The sequence below is a fragment of the Acartia tonsa genome, chromosome 10 (genome assembly GCF_053477335.1).
Source record: "Acartia tonsa isolate MP-2025a chromosome 10, ASM5347733v1, whole genome shotgun sequence".
In the NCBI taxonomy this organism is placed as follows: domain Eukaryota; kingdom Metazoa; phylum Arthropoda; class Copepoda; order Calanoida; family Acartiidae; genus Acartia; species Acartia tonsa.
The window spans coordinates 6,410,569-6,437,045 of NC_137269.1; the positions used below are offsets into that span (position 1 = coordinate 6,410,569).

The 26,477-nt window shown below is 30.3% G+C and overlaps 1 protein-coding gene across 7 annotated transcripts in view; it reads right to left on the reverse strand.

Moving 5' to 3' along the window:
* The window catches only part of LOC145330278 (uncharacterized), a 173,657-nt gene extending 147,248 nt beyond the window's left edge, over window positions 1-26,409 (reverse strand). For all 7 annotated transcript variants that reach the window (XR_013883349.1, XR_013883348.1, XR_013883347.1 and 4 more), the window contains exon 1: window positions 26,214-26,409. The gene's annotated coding sequence lies outside the window, so the exon portion shown is untranslated. The remainder of the gene's footprint in view (window positions 1-26,213) is intronic.
* Between the last annotated feature and the right edge of the window lie 68 nt (window positions 26,410-26,477).

The following is a 26,477-nucleotide window of genomic DNA, read 5'->3' on the forward strand; positions in this document are numbered from 1 at the left end:
GCTCAGAACTTAAATTTTTAGTGTTTGGGGGGGTCTTTTGCTCCACTAGCCCCTAGAGGGAAAGTCCCAAAATTCAATTTCAAAGTTTTATGTGTAGATCCAGTCATATAAGAGAGCTCACAAAAAGAATTAGGTTGATAACTCTAAAAACAAACCCACACGGCCCTCCCAAACTTTAGTACTGAATTTCATTTCCTATAACTGTACAAACTTCCCCCCCCCCTTACCCCAACTATTGGTATCTTAAAAAAAAACCGCGGCGTTTATGAAGGTATATCTTAAATACAGTATGCTACTCTCTTAGTTTTAGAGATAATTGGATGAAATCTTTTGGGCTGGGTCACTAATTACCCCAACTATTGGTATCTTTAAAAAAAACGGCGGCGGGACCGCCGCTCCCGCCGCCTTTTCCGCCGCCAACAAAAATTTTTTTTTATTATATTTCTCGCCGAATTAGGCAATTAGGAATCATTTGAGTTCATGTTATTTTTTTCAAAAATTTTCCCCCCCGCAGGGTTGCTTGTTAGGGGAAAAATTTTTGAAAAAATAACATGGTCTCAAATGATTCCAAATTGCCTAATTCGGCGAGAAATGCAATAAAAAAATTCTTTTTTGGTGGCGGCGGAAAACGGCGGCGGACGGCGGCAGCGGCGGTCCCGCCGCCGTTTTTTTTTAAAGATACCAAAACTTGGGGTAATTAGTGACACAATCAAAAAGATTTCATCCAATTATCTTTAAAACTAAGAGAGTAGCATACTGTATTTAAGATATACCTTCATAAACGAGAATTTGAAAAAAATGACTAAGTCCCCCCGCAGGGTTGCTTGTAAGGCGAAAAATTTTTGAAAAAAATAACATGGTCTCAAATGATTCCAAATTCTGAAAAAAAAATAATCTCAATATCTCTAAAAATAAGCTCAGAACTTAAATTTTTAGTGTTTGGGGGGGTCTTTTGCTCCACTAGCCCCTAGAGGGAAAGTCCCAAAATTCAATTTTCAAAGTTTTATGTGTAGATCCAGTCATATAAGAGAGCTCACAAAAAGAATTAGGTTGATAACTCTAAAAACAAACCCACACGGCCCTCCTTAACTTTTATACTGAATTTCATTTCCTATAACTGTACAAACTTCCCCCCCCCCCTTACCCCAAGGAAAGTCCCAAAATGAAATCTGCAATGATTACTTAGTTTGGTTGTGTTAAAAAAGTTTTCTGAAAAAAAACATCTCAATATCTCTAAAAATAAGCTCAATACCTAAATGTTTAGTGTTTGTGGGTCTTTTGCTCCACTAGCCCCAAGAAGGGAAGTCCAAAAATGAAATCTGCAATGATTACTTAGTTTGGTTATGTAATAAAAGGTTTCTAAAAAAAATCATCTCAATATCTCTAAAAATAAGCTCAGAACTTAAATTTTTAGTGTTTGGGGGGGTCTTTTGCTCCACTAGCCCCTAGAAGGAAAGTTCCAAAATGAAATCTGTAATGGTTCGTTGATTCAGTTATGTTAAAAAAGTATTATTTAAAAAGAATCAGGTTGATATCTTTAAAAATAAGCTCAGAACGCATATTTTTAGTGTTTTTGGGGGTCTGTTGCTCCACAAGCCCCTAGAAGGAAAGTCCCAAAATGAAATCTCCAATGATTACTTAGTTTGGTTATGTTAAAAAAGGTTTCTGACAAAAAAAATCATCTCAATATCTCTAAAAATAAGCTCAGAACTTAAATTTTTAGTGTTTGGGGGGGTCTTTTGCTCCACTAGCCCCTAGAAGGAAAGTCCCAAAATGAAATCTGTAATGGTTCGTTGATCTAGTTATGTTAAAAAAGTTTTATTTAAAAAAAATCAGGTTGATATCTTTAAAAATAAGCTCAGAACGCATATTTTTAGTGTTTTTGGGGGTCTGTTGCTCCACAAGCCTCTAGAAGGAAAGTCCCAAAATGAAATCTCCAATGATTACTTAGTTTGGTTTTGTTAAAAAAGGTTTCTGAAAAAAAAATAATCTCAATATCTCTAAAAATAAGCTCAGAACTTAAATTTTTAGTGTTTGGGGGGGTCTTTTGCTCCACTAGCCCCTAGAGGGAAAGTCCCAAAATTCAATTTTTAAAGTTTTATGTGTAGATCCAGTCATATAAGAGAGCTCACAAAAAGAATTAGGTTGATAACTCTAAAAACAAACCCACACGGCCCTCCCAAACTTTAGTACTGAATTTCATTTCCTATAACTGTACAAACTCCCCCCCCCCCTTACCCCAAGTTTGGGAAGGCCGTGTGGGCTTATTTTTATAGTTATCAACCTAATCCTTTTTGTAGGCTCTCTTATACGACTGGATGTACACATAAAACTTTGAAAATTGAATTTCGGCACTTTCCTTCTTAGGGCTTGTGGAGCACAAAAACCCCCCAAACGCTAAAAATATGAGTTCTGAGCTTATTTTTAAAGATATCAACCTGATTTTTTTTAAATAATACTTTTTTAACATAACTGAATCAACGAACCATTACAGATTCATTTTGGGACTTTCCTTCTTAGGGCTTGTGGAGCATAAAAACCCCCCAAACGCTAAAAATATGAGTTCTGAGCTTATTTTTAAAGATATCAACCTGATTTTTTTAAATAATACTTTTTTAACATAACTGAATCAAAACTTGGGGTAATTAGTGACACAATCAAAAAGATTTCATCCAATTATCTTTAAAACTAAGAGAGTAGCATACTGTATTTAAGATATACCTTCATAAATGAGAATTTGAAAAAAATGACTAAGTCCCCCCGCAGGGTTGCTTGTAAGGCGAAAAATTTTTGAAAAAAATAACATGGTCTCAAATGATTCCAAATTCTGAAAAAAAAAATAATCTCAATATCTCTAAAAATAAGCTCAGAACTTAAATTTTTAGTGTTTGGGGGGGTCTTTTGCTCCACTAGCCCCTAGAGGGAAAGTCCCAAAATTCAATTTTCAAAGTTTTATGTGTAGATCCAGTCATATAAGAGAGCTCACAAAAAGAATTAGGTTGATAACTCTAAAAACAAACCCACACGGCCCTCCCAAACTTTAGTACTGAATTTCATTTCCTATAACTGTACAAACTCCCCCCCCCCTTACCCCAAGTTTGGGAAGGCCGTGTGGGCTTATTTTTATAGTTATCAACCTAATTCTTTTTGTAGGCTCTCTTATACGACTGGATGTACACATAAAACTTTGAAAATTGAATTTCGGTACTTTCCTTCTTAGGGCTTGTGGAGCACAAAAACCCCCCAAACGCTAAAAATATGAGTTCTGAGCTTATTTTTAAAGATATCAACCTGATTTTTTTTAAATAATACTTTTTTAACATAACTGAATCAACGAACCATTACAGATTCATTTTGGGACTTTCCTTCTTAGGGCTTGTGGAGCATAAAAACCCCCCAAACGCTAAAAATATGAGTTCTGAGCTTATTTTTAAAGATATCAACCTGATTTTTTTAAATAATACTTTTTTAACATAACTGAATCAAAACTTGGGGTAATTAGTGACACAATCAAAAAGATTTCATCCAATTATCTTTAAAACTAAGAGAGTAGCATACAGTATTTAAGATATACCTTCATAAACGAGAATTTGAAAAAAATGACTAAGTCCCCCCCGCAGGGTTGCTTGTTAGGGGAAAAATTTTTGAAAAAATAACATGGTCTCAAATGATTCCAAATTGCCTAATTCGGCGAGAAATGCAATAAAAAATTTCTTTTTTGGTGGCGGCGGAAAACGGCGGCGGACGGCGGGAGCGGCGGTCCCGCCGCCGTTTTTTTTAAAGATACCAAAACTTGGGGTAATTAGTGACACAATCAAAAAGATTTCATCCAATTATCTTTAAAACTAAGAGAGTAGCATACTGTATTTAAGATATACCTTCATAAACGAGAATTTGAAAAAAATGACAAAGTCCCCCCGCAGGGTTGCTTGTAAGGCGAAAAATTTTTGAAAAAAATAACATGGTCTCAAATGATTCCAAATTGCCTAATTCGGCGAGAAATGCAATAAAAAAATTTTTTACCCCCCCCCCCAAAAAAAAAATTTTGGGGGGGGGGGGGTGGGGGGTCGACGATAATTTTAAAAGTAACTTTGGCCCCATAGAAGCTTAAATCCAAAATTAGCTCCCTCTAGCTCTAAGGGTTCTCGAGTAAACCCCCCCCCCCTGCCCAAATGGTTATTTTCCACATCCCCCTTTGCTTAATAGCGAAATTTCAATACCTAAAACATTATCGTAATTTTACTTTCTTGACATTCTTTTGATTATTAAAATTAACATTTTATAAAAGATTGCATGCAGGCAAAATTGCTAATGTGAAATATTTTCTGTTTTGTGTAAATAACCACTGAACGATGGGTGGTAGATAAACTGGTCAAATTCAAAATTTTGGTATTAAAGTGTGTTTATGCAATATGCATAACAAAAAATACAATATTTTGAAAACTTTAAAAACGACACTTTTTGCTAATAGATGTATTATATTTTCAAAATGGGTTTATTGGATCTTATTCCAGATTATCATAATAAGTGAAACTTGTAGCTGGGTAAAATAAGAATGCCCTCCCTCCACCCCCTTTCCTCCTACTGAATCAAAGAAATAGCCAATAAAAGACAGAGGAAATAGCAACCTAAAATGACAATTTTTCCATTCTTTAAAATAGTGATGGTATTGTTATAATAATGAAGAAAAAATACTTTTTTAAAAAAAGGTCTATCGAACCAGCTTACTTTATGAATAGATGGGGATTCGGGGAATACCTTACATGTAAAAATATTTACACAATTTTTTTAGGGATTGACGTTAATCTATCACTATTTGGTCTAATACCGCACTAACAAAACAAGGGAAGGAAATATTGGGAAAATGGAGGGGGGGGGGGGGGATAATGCATAGATAGTGTAAATAAGAAATCCCTAAGGGTGAAATGGGGTGAAAGTTTAAAAGGGAGACTCCGAAATTGCAAACCACTTTTTTCCACCAAATAAGTGAGATTTCAAAATTTGAAAATCAAGAAATATAAAACATAAGTTAACACAGAAAAACTTTTGTAAATATACAAAATAAAAGGCTAAAAAAAATGATGTCTTAGAATGTCCTTTTAAGGTTCGTCCGTCCAGCTGTCAAATGAAATCAGTGAAAAGATCAGTTTTTAGGCACAAACTTGAGTAAACAAAAAAGGAAAATAAAATCCGGGAAACAAAAGTACAAAAAATCCTCAAAATAATGCAACAAAAAAGCTAATGAAGTTCTTTTAGTGTACAGTATTTTGTATAGGAATAAGAGACTTCGTATAGACTGCTCAAAACATTTAAATAATTAAGAATGTATTTTTTTAAAATAAAAATTACTATATCAAATGATACCTACTTAACAAACTATACCTTCTGAATAACTTAACATGTACTAAATTAAATAACTAAAAGCAAATGTTTTTAACCATTACGATGAGAAAAAGGTATATACATCTTTAAGAACCACAAAAACAAACATTGCCCCCTACCGTCAAGAAAATTGGTATCACTACAAAACTAATAAGTTATTATAAAAGCAGAAATTATAATTGCTGCCTTCTAAATAACTGCAATGTTAAAATTAAATGGTAATGTCTTCTGTATGAGAAAAAAAGTACATGTCCTTTTATATAAAGTAGTACCTAAGGTTTTTTATGTCTAAAGCTTAGATTTCGATAAATACTGAACTGATTCGAGTTCTTTATTTTATGGAAGCTTCCTATAGGTGCCTGGATGATTTAGGCTTTTAAATTTTTATATCTTAGTTTGATTTTAGGCTAATTTCCTTACTCCTTCGTATACAAAGCTTCTAGATGCAAGTAGCGTATCTGCTTATTATTTGCTTATAAGCCAATTTAGCTAACTTAAAATAATGGCAGAATTGTATAAACATGGTGTAAGTTTAAAAAGGAAGAAGAAATAGGATGAGAGAAAACATTAGAAGGACGTAAGCATTGGCTCTTTACTTGATGTGGTAAAAACTACGATACCTGCACAAAAATATTATTTTTTTTTTAAAATGAAACAATAGGTTCTTTTCCTTTAAAATGATGATAGAAATTGACAAAAAAAAGTATTTTAAATGTATTTCTACACTTTTTGGTAATATATCCCTGAAAGATTGAGCAAAGAACGTAATTTCCGCCTTCCGCCCTAAACACTGAGGGGAAACAACTTTAAACAACCCTGAAAAACATCTTCATTTTTTTGAGAAATTTTTGACAACGCTATTATTTTTTTGGGTGTTTACTTTATTTTCATTATAAATATCTCCTCTTGAAACGTTTATATTTGATTTAAATGTGCGAATTGAAATTGAATTTGATTTCTATAAACATTTTATGTGTCAGTATAAAATGTTTATGAGGCTTTTATAGTTTTTGAAAACCTTCAAATGTTGCTTCATAACTCGAGGATAAAAATTTTATTTTCGGCGAAGCTATATAATTTAACTAAGGATTGCAAAGTAAAAAAATAAAACAATAGATTTTAAACTCATTTTAGTAAACCAGCCGTTTTGTTAGATGCTACGTGCTCTGCTAAAAAAGTCACAACCCCTCACATAAACTTCGACCCCATTAAAAATATTCAAAAATACATTTTCTCCACGAAAACGCAGCGGTGTATATTAAGACTATGCAGGCCCCTAAAAACAACGAAATTTTTTTTAAAAGTGCCAAAAAAAAATCAAAGCGTTTTATTATATAAAGGTGTAAAGTTGAAGTTTGCATGTATTAACCACTGAACCTATTGGGTTAACCAACCTAATGAAAGCTTTTTTAAGGTTCTGGGAAACCTTTATAGTCAAAATTTAATTAAAGATATATAATAAGCTAAAAACAGCATTAGCAGTAAGAAAAGGAACGTCTATAAAATTAACATATCGAATTAGTTAAACACGACAAATAATTCATGAAATATTTGGAAAGAATTTCTCGGCAAATTTTCAAAGATTCTTTTGGAGACGTGTAATTAGCTCAGTTCTGTTATGCTTTGCATAATTTCTTCAGCTATTTGTTTTTTTTAACAAGGATGACAACATCCATAAAAGCGAAGCTCTAAAACGGTAAGACAAACGAACATTAACACTTGTAGAGTGTAGGAACTGAATAATCAGAATATTCTTACATTTTATGGACTTGATTAAAGAGATATGCTTCGCTTATAACAATCTTTGTTGTCCTAGGAATCAGTATTCCAAAAATCAGACCAATTGGATAATTTTATCACATAAAAATTTGTTCTTTAAAAAGTTAAAAAGCAACATGTTTAAAATGGACGTACGTACTTTCTGGTATCGATTATGGAGTTGCTTCGCTTTCTAACTCGCACCAAACTAATATAGGAATTATTATATACAAAGTTTTAAATCAACCTAAAACAGCGTAACTACTCTTTCTCTACTCATATAAAATAACATATTTGAGGTATTTGTAGTTTTTTCTATCTTAAAATGGATCTTAATATTCTTGTTTTTTTGTTTAAAAAGATAAATTGAATTCTGTACTATTGATGTTTACTCCTAACGCTCACTTAGGCACAAACTTTTCAAAGGCAAAAACATATTCATCAATAAAAAACAAAGATTGTTTTAGAAAGCTTTTTATCTTTTTTCCCCTCAAAACATTACTGATCCTTGGCTTAGATAGGTATACAAAAGACGTAAATATAAAACTGCATGATTTAAATACATAGGTAGCAAATTAGAAAATAAATCATTGAATACGATAGAACAATTCTACCACCTATAATCCTATTACTAAGAAGTAAGCTTTTTTGTCTGTAGCAAAGGATCTCGCTAGCCGCTGAACCGATATGGTTCTTGTTTCCAGTAAAGCTTCTCATAGGTCCTGAGATGGTTTAAGGCTATTTTATTTCTAATATCAAGTCTTTTTCTACCCTAACATATCTCTCCGAGCCCCCAAATGCTAAGGACACAGACTTTCTATTAGTTTAACTCTAATATTAAGGACATACTTCTAATGATCGAAATAGGTGACACGTAATGAATGGATGGACAGATTAAGACGGCGGTTACATTTCTGTATATTGTATATCTACTGTACTGTAATAGTTATTTATCAAATTGTATCATAGACAGCTTTCCGCGGATATGAAAATAAAAAAAATAATCATTAAAACCAGTTTGGTAGACCAGAGCGGCCGAAGGGCCGAGCTATTTTAATATTCATAGAAAATTGTCTGAAAAATCATGTACAGCATCATACATAATTTTTCAGTATGGTTCCAATTCAGCGGATATTAATCGGTTTTGAAGCCGTGCTGAAAAAAAAATCAAGAGATTTTCTAAAATATTTTAGCAAAACTGCAAATCAGAATGATAAAATTAATAATAAAACGCCAACAAAGAAACTTTTTTTCTGGTATTAAAAAGTTTTAAATTCCAAATAAAAATTGTGCAAATTACAAATAAACTTTAACTATGATAGAAGTTGGTTTAACCCCAGTATTTTTAGGAAAGGAGGGTCATTCTAATAGGATAGTTTTACTAAAAATGTTTTTGTACTTTATACATTTTGGGGCATTTCTAACATCCAACCATTTAATTATGAAAGTAAAAAGAAAATACTTGTAAACTATTACTAGGTTAAATTCAATGCAGTAGAGACTTGGACAAAATAATAAACAAACCTGGATGCAATTAGTTGATGTAGGTATATAGATAGATGGTAGAAATATAAGTCAATTCATTTGGATAGCTAGAAAGCTGTAAGATAGATGGATATTGCAGTATTGAAGTAAATTATTGGATGTTTGTTGATTATTCAGTTTCTACAGCACATGTATTAATATGTAATGTATGTATTAACATACAGAAAAAGTACACTTTCTACGGGCTAAAAGGGTTTTTCAACAAACAAAAAAAAATTTTTTTACTCTGGTAAAGCTCATTCAAACTCAAATTTGATGTTTTGTTTGAATTACATAACTTTGTTACACAATTTAAAACAAAATACTTTAATTAATGTAATAGAGACACCTTTCTTTATGAAAAATGTAAAACCCGCCAAAAACAGGATTTTGTTAGTTTACATTCATTTGGGCTCTTAAAGCAGCATAGTATAGTAGAAAGGGAAATGGAATTTTTTTACAGCGAAATTTCTTTGGAGTTAGGTGTATAAAGTATTTTTAGACACATTAAAAATCACAAAAATGGGCCACTATGCCCCGTGATACTTAAATACCTATACTTCATTGCAAATCAATAAAAAATAAATCACAATAATCTTTATTCTGGGTATTTTAACTGTGAAAGGGTATGAAATAGGGTAATGGAAGGGATATATAGTGTGATGAGTTTATGGGAAAACTTGAGCAATTACTCATGTTCAGCATTTATACAAAACAGACAATATCATTATGATAAAAACATGTTTACTGAAGAAAAATATCATTTTAAAAGCAAAGCTTTTTAAAAGCGAAGCTTTTCTATAATTAGGGTCGGTCCGTCCGTCCGTCCGTACGTCCGTCCGTCCGTCCGTACGTCCGTCCGTCCGAGATAGATAGCTTTTATTCGTTAATTTAGGCATGTTAGAATTGTCCTATCGATTTCAAACTTTGCATGATGATTCCTGTAGTAGTTAGGTACGATTTAGTAAGCGTAGCAACTCTATAATCATTACCAGAATGTCCGTACGTCCATTTTAAACATGATGATTTTTTTACTTTTTTAAGAACAAATTTTTATGTTATCTAATCATCCGATTTACCTGATTTTTGGTATATTGATTCCTGGGACATCAAAGTATAATGTTATAAGCGCAGCAACTCTATAATCAAGTCCTAAAAATGTAAGTATGTCCATAAACATTATTCTGTATTAAGCAGTTTTTCAACAATTTTACTTACAACTTTGCTTCGACTCTTGTACATTTATATTCTGATTATTCAGTTCTTACACTATAAGAGTATTAATGTCCGTTTGTCCTACCGTTTCAGTGCTTCGCTTTTATGGATGTTGTCATCCTTGTTATAATTAGGGTCGGTCCGTCCGTCCGAGACGGATAGCTTTTTCGTCAATTTAGGCATGTTAGAATTGTCCTATCGATTTCTGTGATTCCTGTGGTAGTTATGTACTACTTAGAAAGCGCAGCAACTCATTACCAGAATGTCCATACGTCCATTTTAAACATGTTGATTTTTTACTTTTTTAACAACAAATTTTTAAGTGATCTTATTATCCGATTGATCTGATTTTTGGTATACTTATTCTTGGGACAACAAAGTACAACATTATAAGTGAAGCAACTCTATAATAAAGTCCTAAAAATGCTAGTATGTCCATAAACATTTATTCTGCATCAAGCAGTCTTTCAACAAATTTATATTTCATATTCTGATTTTTCTGTTCTGACACTAACCAAGTGTTAATGTCCGTTTGTCCTACCGTTTCTGTGCTTCGCATTTATGGATGTTGTCATCCTTGTTTATTTTAAATTTAACAATAATATATATGTATAGGTAGCTATTTATTAACAGCAAATTATTATAAAATTAAGTTATCTTGTAGAAACAACCCAATTTTAGTTCCTCTCCTATTTAAACATTTAAAACTTTGGATAAAACATTTTCAAATAACAAGCTCCAATTTAATTTATGCCACAACAGAATTTAAAACCTAATAACTTATTCATAAAATTAATTAGGATAGGCCCTAAAGGTAAGACATAAGAGTAAAACACTAGAGGGAGAAAAGGTTAAATAACTGTATATCCCCATCGCATCAACCTTGTGCAACCTTTCTATCGGATCATGGAAAATCAACCAATGGTGCTTAAATTAACACAGCCAAGTATCAGAAAATAATTTTAGTAGCAGACGAAAAAGGACTTTGGAAAAGGAAAAGGGAGGTAGTTGTCTGTATATACATCTATACTATAGATCTGTTGATATGACTTAAGTTTAACTAATTACATATTATAATTTACCAAATCTAATCTACCTAAAACATATATGAAAATCCTACTAAGCATTTTACAAATATTTTGTCCATACATAATAAAACTATTCCATCTAACACACACTAAAACTACTCTATTTCAAATGCTTACATTACAAAGTGCTCCTATGTGGCAACCATACATTTCTGACATAAATATAAAGTAGCAAAAATAGCTTTTTTTACCTAGAGATTTTAATCAATTCAAGCCATTCTAAGTCTTTTTAAAAGATATCAAGACAAAATTTAAACATATCATTTCATATAATTTTATGAAGAAAATATCTTTCTAGTTGTTTTAAAGCAAACCCCATTTTACTGAATGCAAATAAAGTTTTGCAACTTAAGTCAATATCAATGTTGTTCAGAATTTTACATATTTTATATTATAAACTTTATGTGGAATTCATACACACCTCTTAGTGAAGTAAATACAGCAATTTGGGCTTGGTCAGTTGAACAGTTTTAAAGTTAGATTAGTTTGGAGAAAATCAAAATAGTATTCATCAGCTTAATTTAGCTTTATTTGAAATTCTGATGAGACAAACTAATATTGTACAAACTATTTAGATTAAGGAATTCAATTTTAGCAATAGAAAAATTTCGAGTGATCAAATGGTTTTTGTTTCAAAATTTTAAAATGGAGTAGGTGTCATCTCTGAGTATTAACTTAGAGATAAAAAGAAATATTATTAGGATGATTAAATCTAAAAGAACTACTCTAAATCTTTTAACTCTAATGTAATGGGAAGAAGGATTTGGTATTTACATTACAAGTTGCTTAATTTGTGTTGAAATTAGTGGCGGACTTGCCAATACATGCAAATCAAATATTCATATCAAACACCACTAATCATGTGCACTACAGGGTGTCAAAAAATTAAGTTCTCCACAAAATTTTACCAAAAATCTTTAGCATTGTGTTAATTGAATTAATGAAATTATAAAAAAAATTCAATTTTAAATTAAATACTTATTTCTCGCATCGTATTATAAACGGCTTTCCGCGGATATAGAATGTACAATTATAAGATTAAAACCAGTGTTTTGTAGCCCCGAGGTGCCGAAGGCACGAGCTAAAAAAACTGGTTTTAATCTTATGATTGTACATTTTTATGTTCGTAGAAAGCTGGATATAATACGATGCAAGACATAGTTTTTTTCGTATAGAGGAGAACCGGTTCCTATCCACCGGATTCGAATGAATACGAGAAAAGTTTTTGAACATTAATTATTAAAAATAATAAATTTGGTTGTCACAATGAAGAAAGCCAAAAAAACTAAACTTGGGTTAAAGAGTATAGACTTAAAAATAGAAATGATTGGGTGCTTGGTGCTTAATAATAATTATGGAGGGAGGAGACATTGGGCTGTTTATTACTCTAGACCCCAAAGTTTTTTAATAGTATCTTATTCATTGGCTTAACAAGTTTGAAGACTTTAAATGAATTTTAATTGGTTGGTTTATTAAGTTTAGTATCCAAATGTTTCAACCACTAACTGTAATCTACAGAAGGGGTGATAGTGTATCATCATTGGTGATATAGATCAATTTATCGGCACTATATTATCCCTTTATATCCCTGAAAATAATGTCAAAGGACAACAGTGAATATAAGTAATTGACTTTTACATTATGGATTGTTTAAGCAATTCATGAGGACGTATGTGTTAATTTAAACAGCCAGGGGATCTTTTAGGATAAGACAATGGACGATAGTTGATGTACATCCCCAATGATGATGAACAAAATAATCTCTTCTGTAGAATAATACTATCGGTTGGGAACCTTTAGACACTGCTACTTAGTGAACCAACCAATCAAAACTGGAAACACCACAACAATAATTTCTATATTTGAATTGTTTATTAAGGTATATGAAATGTCTCAAAAGTAACATATAAAATATGCTTGGGTAGGTATAAATAATTTTTTAATTTGATAATGTGTGAAAAAGGGGTGCGGTTTTTTAAACACGCTGTAGGATTTATATATTAAAAATGAATAATTGTTCATGAAACCTGGCTAAAAAAATGTTATTAAATATTATTTTACCGCGAAATTTACATTGAATAAGTTAATTATTTAGGTGTAAATTATTTTTTTTCAAGGAAAACAAGAATGACAACATCCAAAAAGTAAACAAAGCAAGTGTTTAGAACATTTAGAAATTAGAAACACTATATGACAAAAAAAAATATTATGTAGGATCCCACAAACCGATATTAGGAAACTCAATTGAATTTACGGGATCCAATCATAGATATTTGTCCCACTTTCTAATAAATTATAGAGTTGCTTCGTTTTTAAGGTGTGGGGAAAAATGCAATTTCTTATACTAAACACGAAAAAATTTGAATAAATTTTCAATTAAACATATGAATATACACATAGTATGTAAGCATATATGCACATCAACATTTTTTCAACGTGTACATTCCTTTTGAATAGCTACATGTCAAGCAAAAAAATCTTTTTCCTTTAACAAGAAAAAAAATGATTTTTATTGACTATAATTTTATCTTTTCTATTACAGGCTACTTTTAGGTCAATGAAATATCCCCCCTTTAAACTTTTTGTTTGTTTATAAAATGAGACACCAAAAAGAATTAAAATAACATGAATTCATCTTATCTAAGAAAGAGCATGAGTAGGACAAAAACAAGTAAACTTTAGATTACGGGGTTAACAGTGAGGTCATGTCACATTAGGAAAACTTTTAGACCGATCGAAAGGTTTTTATTTTCATAAACAAATATAAAAGGGTTGATTATCTTTTAAGTAGCGCAGCACTCTCATAACTCCAAATAGCAATCTAAAATATTCTTTCATCTGGTTAAGATTACCATAAAGATTAAGCATTAAGTTTAGTATAATATTCTCAGCTGCTATTATAGATAGATGTCTATAATTATTTTTTAATATTATCTTCACTTATTACTTATAAACGTTGTAATATATATTAATGACCTTAAACACTTAAAAATCTCAATGTAAAATAAAGGCCAAAATTGTGAATTCTAAGTTAACTGAATTGTCTGAAAAAAATTCCTCTTTACAGCTGGGTGAAATTACATAGACACAGGTATGCGCCTTTAAACTATTTAACTCCATCATTACAAATCTTTACATCTGAACTGATAGATGAGGATAGATAGATACTTATCCTATTTATCATGTAATAAAATATCTAATTTGAACTGTGTCAGATTTGAAAATATCAAATTGGTGTATGTATGTATGAAAGGTATTTGACGCTGAATATTTCTCTTTCATTTTTGAATTTCTTGATAATTAGGTTATCGGTGGGAAATTTTATTTGAACATTTATATTTACATTTTTTTCTCATTCGAATCCGGTGGATAGGAACCGGTTCTCATCCATACGAAAAAACTATGTCTAGCATCGTATTATATCCAGCTTTCTACGAATATAAAAATGTACAATCACCTCGGGGCTTAAAAACTGGTTTTAATCTTATGATTGTACATTCTATATCTGCGGAATGCCGTTTATAATACGATGAAAGAAATAACTATTCTTGTTAAGGAAGAAACCAGGGATCTTAAGGGATAAGACAATAAGACGATATTGATGCAAATCCCCACAAATGATAAAAAATAAACATTCTGTTGATTGAAATTATCTGTTAATACTTTTTGAATCTTGTTAATGAACCAACCAAAAATGTCAATAAAAGTATCCAAAGTTTTTACGCCTACAAATATGAAAACGTGATCACAAAACTATGGGTACATAACAGAAAATAAAAATGAGTGCGCTTTTCATGATAGCTTTGGTGTTTTTTAGACTAATTTCAGCCGCCGTGGTATTGTCTTAAAGGGCTAGTAACATCAATAATAATGGTTTGAATATGGATTTAGAATTGCGATAATAACAAAAGAAAGTCCATGGAAATATCCCTTTACCATGTTAGTTATATATTTATGTAAATGATAGAGAGAGAATAAATATATTAACATCTGCCTAAATCCTTTTTTTCTTTGGTGTATAATAATATAATATAGCATATCTGCTGTGGTACATAATAATAAATGTGAATCCCCCCATGGTAGATAATTACATTTACTGTAGTTAGTATCCCTTTACATATCTACATGCATATAATATTAGCCCATAAATTCTTAGTTGTGGACAAAAAAGGCTAAGTTAATTCGAAAATCATTTTGAAGAAAAACTAAAACAAAGTCATATATTTACCATTACAATTAAACATAAATATAAACATACCAATTTTGACTAACATTTATAAGATTCAAATCCATCATGAACATTGATAAATTTAGGACAAAAATTTAGTCCAACTTTGTCCAATTGTGGCCTAGTGTGGCTTTCTCTTTGTATAGAAGAACTGCAAGTCTTATTCTCAGTGACAAGATGTATGATGAATACATATATGTATGTGATGAATGGTGATTAAATAATACAAATTCATACAATACACCAATTTTTACCATAAGAGAAATAGCACAAAAAAATAGAAAGCCTTTGAAGTATGACTCCCTTTTAATTATTTAAGGTTTTTTTGAGCACCAAGAAATGCATATTTAAGTGTTAACGTTGGCAATAAGAAAACAAATCATGGAAAGAAAACGAAGTAGTGGGTTTCGTCGTATTTTCACAGTAGCTTTTCTTCTATTTCTAGCCACTTCTACCATATACCTAAAATAACCTATCAAAAGCTAATGTGACAATACGACGAAACCCACTACTTCGTTTTCTTTCTATGATCCATGTGCGTCTTTTACTGAAAAGACCCATCTAAATAAAACTTATCTTTTCACTATTAAATACTTTTTTATCTAGAATAAATGAACTATACTGTACAAAATAGTGCATAATAATAAAATACTGAACACTAAATAAAGGAGTGTTTAACAAATTAAGTCAGAATATTATAAAAATTACAAAAATCTTCGAAAAAGCATAGTAAAATCTGCAAAATGTACCATTAAATTATGATTCCTGCCTTATTGTGCATAACACTAAAAATAGAAAATAAAAGAAATTGCCGGGAAAAAGATGGGGGGGGGGGGGGGACATCTGCCCTAAGGCTGAAAATGGGGGAATTAATAAAAGGAAATAATACTGATTATTGGTAGGAAATATAATCATGGGGGAAAGGGGGGGGGGGTTTATAGGGAAATTGGGCAAGCCACATAATATAAATTATAGACTAATAATAAAAATAATAAAATTTTTTGTAAATATATTAATAAAGGGGGAGGTCATTTTCTAGTAAATTCCGTAAAAGTGTGTAAATGTGTGTGTGTTATAAGGCCTAAAAATAGTAGTAGAACGATAAGGTGCTCCCTATTGTTCTATTCAATAGGGAATACAAATATATAGAGCACCTTATCGTTCTACTACTATTTTTAGGCCTTATAACACACACACCTTTACGGAATTTACTAGAAAATGACCTCCCCCTTTATCTTAAACCCATACCTAGAGCCTTAGGGCCAGCAAAAAAGGAATTAAACTAAAAACAACTGATAAAAGGCAAAATACTTTTGCATGATCAGTCTAAAATATAACCCTAAAAGCCACAAATATAGGAAAGACTCTGACAATACAACTCAAATATTGGATAATAGAGACCAAATATCAATCCTATAAACATTCACCAATCAAAATAACACATAATCAAGGGACTTTAACAATCTTAAATTCTGCTGTGATTAGCAGATGTTTAAATAGCTTAGAACCTGCCACGAAGACACGGTTCAGGACATGTCTAATATGGTTCATGACAATAAAACAAACCATTCTATGTGAAGATCATAAAACAAAGATGTTTTTGTCCAATTTTGCCATGAAAAGACCAAAAAAGATTTAGAATTTGAACAAAATTTGAAAATAATGAATAAAATTAAGTCCGATACCTAGAGCAATAACTGTTTTTTTATGATGTTATTTAGCTATATTAAAGCTTTGGGGCATTTTAGGTTGTAAATGTAATCAAAATATAATTTTATAATGGTGTAATTTAAGTAGGAATAAAGCAAAAAAAAAACAGAACAAAATAATCAAATTCAAAATAGATTGTCGTGATAAAATCTAATAAAAAATCCGCCAATGGCTTGTTATGCAACATCTAGGATTAAAAAATCACATCTGGCCACGTTCTTATCAGAACAGGATTTGCTAAAAACGCAGTAGTAAAATTGGAATCTTCAAAAGTACATTTAAAAGAGGAATTTTTATTGGTTAGATCAATTCTTAAACAAAATGAAATGTTAAGAAGATAGAAAGATATAAATTAGAGGATCAAATGTCTAATTTGGCAATCTTTGCACTCCGTTTATAGCCCTTGTTACCAACTCTGTGTGTGTGTGTGTATGTGTGTGTGTGTGTGTGTGTGTGTGTGTGTGTCCCCACAACAATTTGTGACATCTGGCATGAGTATAAAAGAAGAAACTATATCTATCATATGTGCATACAAATCCGCCAATAATATTACAAAAATCAAAAAGAAACTAAAGATTATGTTTATAAGTAGAGTATAGACAACAAGCAAACGAAAAATAGCAAAGTAGAGTTTAACAATAGCTTAATTTTATAGTAACTTGCAAACTTTTTAAAATTCACCATCAAACAAGAAATATTGTCATTTTCTTTAATTCAACTTAATGAAAATTTGGTTATTCATTAAAAATATAAATCTAGAAAGAAATCTAAGCATGTCAGATAGTTACTTTAAGCCTAATAACTTTTTTAGCTATTTTAAATGCTATATCTGTATTTTGAACACACCAAGATTAAACCAATCACTATATCATGGTAACACCTAAAGGCCTGTTGCAAACAAATATTAGGTCAAATAATTTAAATTCTGAAATAGAAAAGTGATAAAAAAGAGACAAATTAATAAAACGATGTTACTTTCTTTAAGTACTTGGATATAGTTTGAGGGGGGGGGGAGGGGAGTTCAGGTTAAAAACTTTAGAGGGGGTTAGTTCTCTAGTTGGTCTATCCTCTCCAAAACAGCTTCATTTATTTTGCCTCTCTGAGAAGCAGAATCAAAGATGCAAGATATTTTGTTTCCGACAGACATATAAACATTCTATCTTTTTTTTCTTTAAAGATAAACTAATATCAAACTTAAGAACTTTGAATCTTTGCATACATATAAAGAGGGGGATATAAGAAAAGAAAGAGAGAGAGAGAAATAGTTGAAATGACCTTTGCTTATCAATTTATCAGATAAAACTAATGGGGATCAATTATATATCTGTTTATGTTAAATGCTCAACTCCCCCTAAAATATCAAGAATTCAAATATACATAAAAAAATTTTTAGCACATTCTTATGGTAAAAGGTTAGCTAGGTGTACAGTAGATTACTGGTTATAAAAGACTTAAAGTCTATTTATAACCCCCAAAAAAGCCTACACCAACAAATCTACACACACACACAAAAAAATCCACACACACACACAAACACACAGACTGTGCCAAAAATACTCTACTTGATTTTTGTTCCCCTGTCCTTTACTAGATATAAGATAGAGCACCACAAATTTAATGTTTTTATATTACAGTCAATAATAAACATTAGCTATGCTTAAACGTCTTTATAAATTACGAAGAAAAGACAATTAAATCCATATAAAGCATGCGAGATTAAGAATAAACTTCGATGTTTTTTATTTTGTAGATTCTATTTTTGGTTTGGTAGATTTTTTGTGTTATTGCAAGAATACCCTAAAGAAATTGATTTATCTTTGCAGAGAAAAGTAGGGACCTCAATTCTTTTAATATATAGGAATATACATATTTTATACTGAGTGACCGACAAATTTACTTCAGATATTTCAGAATTATACCTTAACAGACATTAATTCTGTTTGGTTAGGTTAATTAAAGGCTAGAAAGACCTTTTAAAAGTTTAAATAAAAGGGCTGCATGATAAAATCCCAAGGTCTAGGGTTTTTAATTACTGCTTGCAATTTTTATTAAGTAGATGGTCGAAAGAAAGTAAAACCACTATTAATATTAATCTAATACCAGTTTAATCTTAAATTTTTTTTATTTTAATATTCGCGGCAAGCTGTCTATAATATGATGCGATAAATAACTATTCTAGTATTTGTGGCACCTTGCATAAAACATAAATTATTGCACTCTTAAATATTACCAAACTTGCCCTCCCAAAGGAAAGGAGTCCTACAGAAAGTAGACAACTACCTCTCTTCCTTTTTCAATGGCCTTTTTCGTCTGCTTAAAAATTATTTTCTGCTTCTCGGCTGTGTTGATATAAGCGATACCATTTGTTGATTTTCAATAACCCAATAGAAAGGTTGCACAAGGTTGATGCGATGGGGAGATACAGTTATTTAACACTTTCTCCCTCTAGTGTTTTACTCTAATGGTGGACATAAACTAATTATAGAGTAGTTGGGCTTTTAATTATCAAAGAATAATGTGAAAAATCAGCCATGTTGAAAAAAACATAATACATAATTAATGAGATAGGTACGTAGAGTGTTGTTAACAATTTCTATTGTTTTCCTTACATATATATAATTAAGAGTTTACAAAATTGAGACAATTTTTTATATTAGCAAATGGGAATGTTTTATTACAAAATCAACACCTCTAGGCACTTAAAAAAAATTTATAAAGGGAGGAGTAGGTTGCGCTAAAAATCCGTAAAGGTTGTGAGTTTTAAATTAAAAACTGTAGTAGAACGATAAAAATTTATGTTAACTTGTAAAAAAAAATTTGTCTTTTCAATAAGAAATACACATATTTAGTGAATATTATCGTTCTACTACTATTTTTAAGCCTTAAAACTCACATCTTTGCGGATTTTTAGCGCAGCAACTTAACCTACTCCTCCCTTAATGGTTTTTTAGAATTTGTCCAAGAAAATGTTAAATATCATCTGAATTACAAAGTTGGCTTAAATGAATATATACATGTATATAATACGTATGTATGTCTGTCTATTTATGTTAAACAATGCTTATTACGTTCATATTAAGTTTCAACTCTATCATTAGACCATAATTGTCCTAAATTTGGATAGTTATTTCTCATGTTTATAGTAGGTGAAATCAATATAAAAATATGAGAAAAATTATACCACATAAAAACCTTGTTAAAAATCAAACATGATGGCATTTTGAGAATTTAAATTCTTTTGCATATAAAGCAACGTATTACGTTGGCTTCATTGCGGTTCTTATAAAGAATCATAAAAATAACGGTTTTACAAAACGAACATAGCAATCTAAAAAAGCAAAAAATTGTCCTTTTAGCTTCACAAAACGTTATTAGTAGCGGAGCTAATATTTATATGGTTTTTTTTTGGTCGTTTTAAGCAGTTCTGGATATTTGCTTTAAGCTTATGATGTCTTAAGATTTTTTAAAATTATGCAAAAAAATCCACTAAATTGCAAAAACATACAGAGTGAGTCAGAAAAAACTGAGTTTTTCGATTTTCAGAAACAACCAGAAGGAATACAGAAAAAATGATTATATATCCTTGTTCTCTGTACAAAAGCACATCAAACTTGTAAAAGGTGTTTTTCATTATCTCTAAGTGATGCATGTGGTTTAAAAGAATCTTCTATAATAACGTAGCTTATAGTAAAAAGAAAAAAAAAACTTTTTATTTGACAAAAAAATCTCTTAAGATAAAAAAGTTATCAAGGTTTCAATTTTTAAAATGAAAATGCCTTTTAGAAACCCTACCCTATTTAAATGAAGTTATTATGATGAATTATAACACACAAGTATCATTTGTCAAAAGGGGGCGGAGATTTTGGAGATTAAATCCAGTCTTGCACCAAATATAGAGGAAATTCAGGGGGAGGGGGGAGGAATTTAGGTAACAAGATGAAATATTTCCGGTCATGAGCTGGTTTTCCATTCATGGAGTATTAAATCTTAACAATAGATTACAACAAAATGTTTGATTTATAATGTGATAACTTAATTTAAATAAATGTATTTTTAAGATGTTAAATATTCACAATCTGTTGAATACAAATTTTAATAATAAAAAAATATGTTTGGTTATCTTTTTAGAATGGTAGACATTTTTTATTATTCATAAATCTACCTTAAAAGTACAAAATAATGGCTGAAAAAGTCATCACACACACTTTTTGAAATCTTTATGCTCTAAAAAGCGCCGTTGTTATCAGAGATATTCAAAAACACCTTTTCTAAGTTCAATGTATATTTTTAAAGAGAACAAGAACCTATAATTGTTTTTTCCATATTCCTACTGGTTGTATCATAAAATCGGAAAACTCAGTTTTTTCTGACTCACCCTGTAGATAAAATGGCATGCATTCCTATACCATACCATTCCATGAATAGCTTGACGTATTATTTTAAGTATAGCAAACATTCCTTTATGCGAAACAAGGATTAAAATAAATGTTGCTCAGCTTTAAAGTATTATAGAACCACCCTTAAAACAAACAAAAAAATCACACATAGTTACTCATATGTAGAGTAGCTACGCGCTAATAAAAAAAAATGTAAGTTCTTTTATATAGTTTGCACCGTGTAAGGTAAGCTCAAGTGTTTATTAAATGCAGATCAATTTTTATTATAAAAAAAATGTTATTTTTCAACAAACTAATACTTTGTTCGACCTATAAACATGAAATGGTAAATCCTGGTACGATTGTTGAAATATCATAGCATTCCTATAATTTTGAAGATAATACCTAACATAGTAATTTTAGGACTTTTTAAATTTTTGCAAATATGTAAAATTATCAGTATTGCAAAAACGAATTAAGTCGCCACACGCCAAAAAATGAGCGCACAAAGAAATTAGATAAAGGAGCTGTGCAATGGATAACAATTAATGCAGGCGTCCATACAAAATATAAAATTTTAATTATCAAATAGCAAAAATGTTGTCAAAAATTATCTTAATTGATGTTTCTATTTACAGATTACGAGCAACTGACTTTGGAAGATTTAAAAAAAACTTATCCAGTATGACTTGAAACCCAATTAATATCCAATGGATTAGAACCGGTTCTTAGCCATTCTGAAATCATAAAAGTAACTAAGCTAGTTTTAATCTTAATTTTTTATATTTTAAAATCCGCGGAAAGCTGTCTATAATACTATTCAAACATCTAACAGAAATTTTAGCTAAATTGAATAGTCGTTATTAATGCAATAGTGCAGGGTTATATATAAACTTAATGTGTTGTAGTAAATGTAAATTGCAACCCTAAAAAGAATCAATTAAAATGTTCTTATAGCAGTAAGCAAAGAGCATTACGTTGTTAAATGTACATTAATTTTTTAATAGTTTAATAAAACTATATTAAGTATCATTTAAGTACAAGTATTAGCTGGAGTATTTTTTTTTATAAATACTGGCTTTTAAATTAACAACCTTTTTAAAGAATGTTATTAAAATATTTATATTCTTGCAGTCTAAAGAAAAAAAGACAAATATTTATCATATTCTTTGTGATGAAAAACAAGTATGTTTACATTCATAGAAAATTAGAGACAAGTCATTAATTAAATCTATTTCAGCCTAAAAGTCTATTGGCGCTTTTACAAGTTCTTGAAATATATTTGAAGTAAGGGGCTCTCGGGGTTAAGGCACCGCAGGGCTATGAACCCCTAAGGGGTTAAGCATCGAAAAAAGTATCTTCCACTAAACCTATTTTTAATATTTTCATGTATGATATTGAATATTTTATATCCTCAACAACCCTAAATAAAAACAGCTAAGAACCAACTATGGATTAGCTATGCTCTATAAAAAATGACAGGAAAAAAAAGACTATAATAATAATATAAAAGATGAAATTTATCCTCTAGAGAAAAAGAGAGAGAGAGAGAGAGAGAGAGAGAGAGAGAGAGAGAGAGAGAGAGAGAGAGAGAGAGAGAGAGAGAGAGAGAGAGAGAGAGAGAGAGAGAGAGAGAGAGAGAGAGAGAGAGAGAGAGAGAGAGAGAAAGAGAGGAGAGAGATGGATAACATGATGAAAAGAAAAGGAGAGAGAGAATGAGAAGGAAATTTGTCTAATTTGTTTTGATCCTTGTTTCAAATAGGAGCCATTAGTTTCCTCAGTATCACATTAAATTCCAAACAAATCTGCAAAAAAATTATTTAAATTAAACAGCCTTTTATTTTACATAACATTTTCTCCTATTCGATGTTATTGTTCTTGCATATATCCTATTGTATAAAATAGTAGGGTTTCTTTTATCTGTAGCTTAAGCTTTTGATAAACACTGAACTGATTGAGTTATTCATTTTCGGTAAGGTTAGCATAGGTGCAAGGATGGGTTTAGGCTGTTCGATTTTAAGATTTGGGATGGTTTTGGGCTATTTTTTTGCTTTCTCTATATACTTCTTCGAATACCATTCCTAAATTATCCCAATTAAATGGGCAAAACTTATGTAACTTTAGGCTAAAGTTTAATATTTCCTGTATTGTTGAAACATATCAAAATAGACATGACACAAGAGAAAACTTAAATTATGTTTAAAGAATTATCTTTATGTGTAGTTGGTGTTAAAATGTGTGTGGTTGTGTGTGTGTGTGTAGTTGTGTGTGTGTAAATTATGTGTATGAGAATATAAAAAGAGGAAGCCTAGAGTAAAAGCTCTGATTTTTACACCGGAATTTAAAGAAGGGGGGATTATAATGGGGAAATCGAGGGTGTTAGATTACATTTTATACCCTTGAATTGTAGTTGAGATAGATAGATAGCTAGCAAGATGATAGAAAGAAAGATTTTTTATCCTTGAGAATGTGGTTGGGTTAGATTGCACAATATTTAAAAACGTTCCATCAAAAAAATTTTCTTACTTTTCGACTTTTTGGCATAAAATACATCTTTTAAATCCTAAAACACACAGCTTTAAAAACATTGACATCTGAAGAGAGCAAACATGCTTAAAACAATTTGTAATATCGGAATAACTATATAAAATTAATTTTTTGTTTGTGAGTTAACCTCTTATGCTTTATAAACATAAACAGGTTTATGTTCGCCACAATAATGAGCTACGCTATTGAATAATATTTCAAGTATTATATGACCACTCCCATTTATTTCCTACGTAACCATAACCAGGTGATAAAACCACATTCAGCAAAGATTTTATCCTCCCTAAATTCTACCAAAAAAACGCGCATTTTTTTGGAGTGAATTACATCTGAGCTGGATCTTTAAATCATTTCAATGGTGTGCGTGGTGATTTAGCGCACCATTGAAATGATTTATAGATCCAGCTCAGATTAAAACCGCGATTTTTCGAGTTAAAAAAAAACATTTATTTTCAACATTTAGATGATAATTTTAGCTAATTTACCTAGGGCATGAAATTAGCGGTTTTAAGATCTACCAAGGAAATTTAATAGTTCATAATACGCAAAATCATTATAGCATAAGCAAATGTATTTTTTATCCATCTCAAATTACCAGGTTTAAGACAATGGACGATAATTTGATATACATAACCAGTGTAGAATATTTACTCTTATAGTTTTAACCAACCAATCAATGATAACACAAAGTCTCATGAGATGACTTACTTAAAAACTTATATACAGAAACGGCCAATTATTATAATACTTTTTTAAAAAACAATATAATAGGTATAGCTAAGTACAAATCAAAAATTATATAATATTACGTATTAAATAAAGTTATAATATAAATAAAGTTAGAAAGGTGAAATATATGAAGAAAATATATAAATATAAAAATTACCTATAAAGATAGTTTACATGTCAAAAATGTTCTTTCAATTCTATCTCCATGCAATTTTTAAAAAGAAAGAAAACGTTCATAATTCGCGTATCATAAAAATATTATTTAAAATAATCCCTTAGCAAAAGCAAATTACATTGAAAATTTTAAAAATAAATGAAAATAATTATAGAGTAGCTACGTCTTATTTTTCATCCAAAATGAATTAAATATAAAATGTAAAAATTGTGTAAAAATTCATGGCAAATATAGAGCCCTCAATCCCAAAGATTAAAGATCATTATTCTTGCGAAAACTGTCTTAAACCTTCAACACACCTTCACGAAATTATATTTAGGTTAATGAAAGAAAAAAACTTAAACTAGGGCCTTAATAAATATACACCTTTAGTTTTGAAGAATTTTTTAGGGAAGCATTTGATATCTTTAACATTTACCTATTGAAAGCCTAAATGAAACCCCGGCTCAGAGTGGCACGAAGTGGGACATAAATGATTATCAAATTCTAATCGTGGTTTTCACAATCAAGCACCGAATTTCGCCGCTTCTTATGTTAAAAAAGGGATATATATTTATGTCTTGCTCCTATAGTGCATAAAATCACGCTTTTTAAAGTATAAAGGAAACCTATTTAATATCTATGACTTAATGTCTTAAAAGACCCTATAAACTCACATGTTACGAGAACAAATGATAATTTATCAAAATTTAAGTATCATCATTAATTTTGTTCTTACCCTACCTAGGTACATAATAGCATTAGATGACCTTCATTATCCGTACCTTGAGACTTATGATTTAATTTACTTAATAAATTATGTCTTAACAAAAACATTTAATAGCATATGTACTTATATTTTTACAAAGCAAACAACTGTTGGTTAAATTAGAAATCTAGACTTTTACTTTCAAATGTAAAATAATCAATTTTCAGACAATTAGCACGATTATTGTCTGAGGCTGCCTTCAATACCATAATTTATTAATCAATGTAGTATTTTATTGCTAGGAGATTGCTGCTATAAGTTATATGGACTACCTATACAATTTCTTATCAAAAATTTTAGCAAATCAACTAGGTAAGCCAAATTAAGAGATGAAAAACAGAAAGCCTTAACAATATCATAGGAAATTGTTTTTAGTTCTATGTCTAATATAAAAAATTAGCTGTATTTAAAACTAGCAATTAACCAGTATGTAGACATAATCCTTAGAAATAAGAAGTTCTCAATGCTTGAAGCAAAATAAAACAATAAACTTTAATAATCATTCAATGCCTCAAATTCTAGACAATAAGTTGTTCAGTCATTGTATGTATGTAGTGGTGTTTGAAAATTATAATATTTAAACATGCCATTCTCATTATAAATATATATAAAAAAAAATAATAAAACTCAAGTGAAGTCTTGATTTAATGGTTTGTACAGATATTTCATTCCAATCATACAGTAATAGTATGGCATTCTCTTGCTTGGTATTACAAAAGTTTACATTTCTTACCTTCCAAAAATTTGAAAATCAACTTGTTTTCTTTCTTTCTATGTAAATTTTTAGCACTTAGCACCAGTAAGAAATTTTATGTAAATTTTTTTATTAGATATGTATTTTTTCTTTTATTTTAGATTATTGCTTCGTTGGAATGCTTCTGACTAAAAATAGTGTATATTCTAGATGTTATATTCAAATTGCCTGATTGCTAGAAAAGGGGGATGTAGGTTGTGCTAAAATTTCGTAAAGGAGTGAGTTTCAAGGCTTAAAAACAGT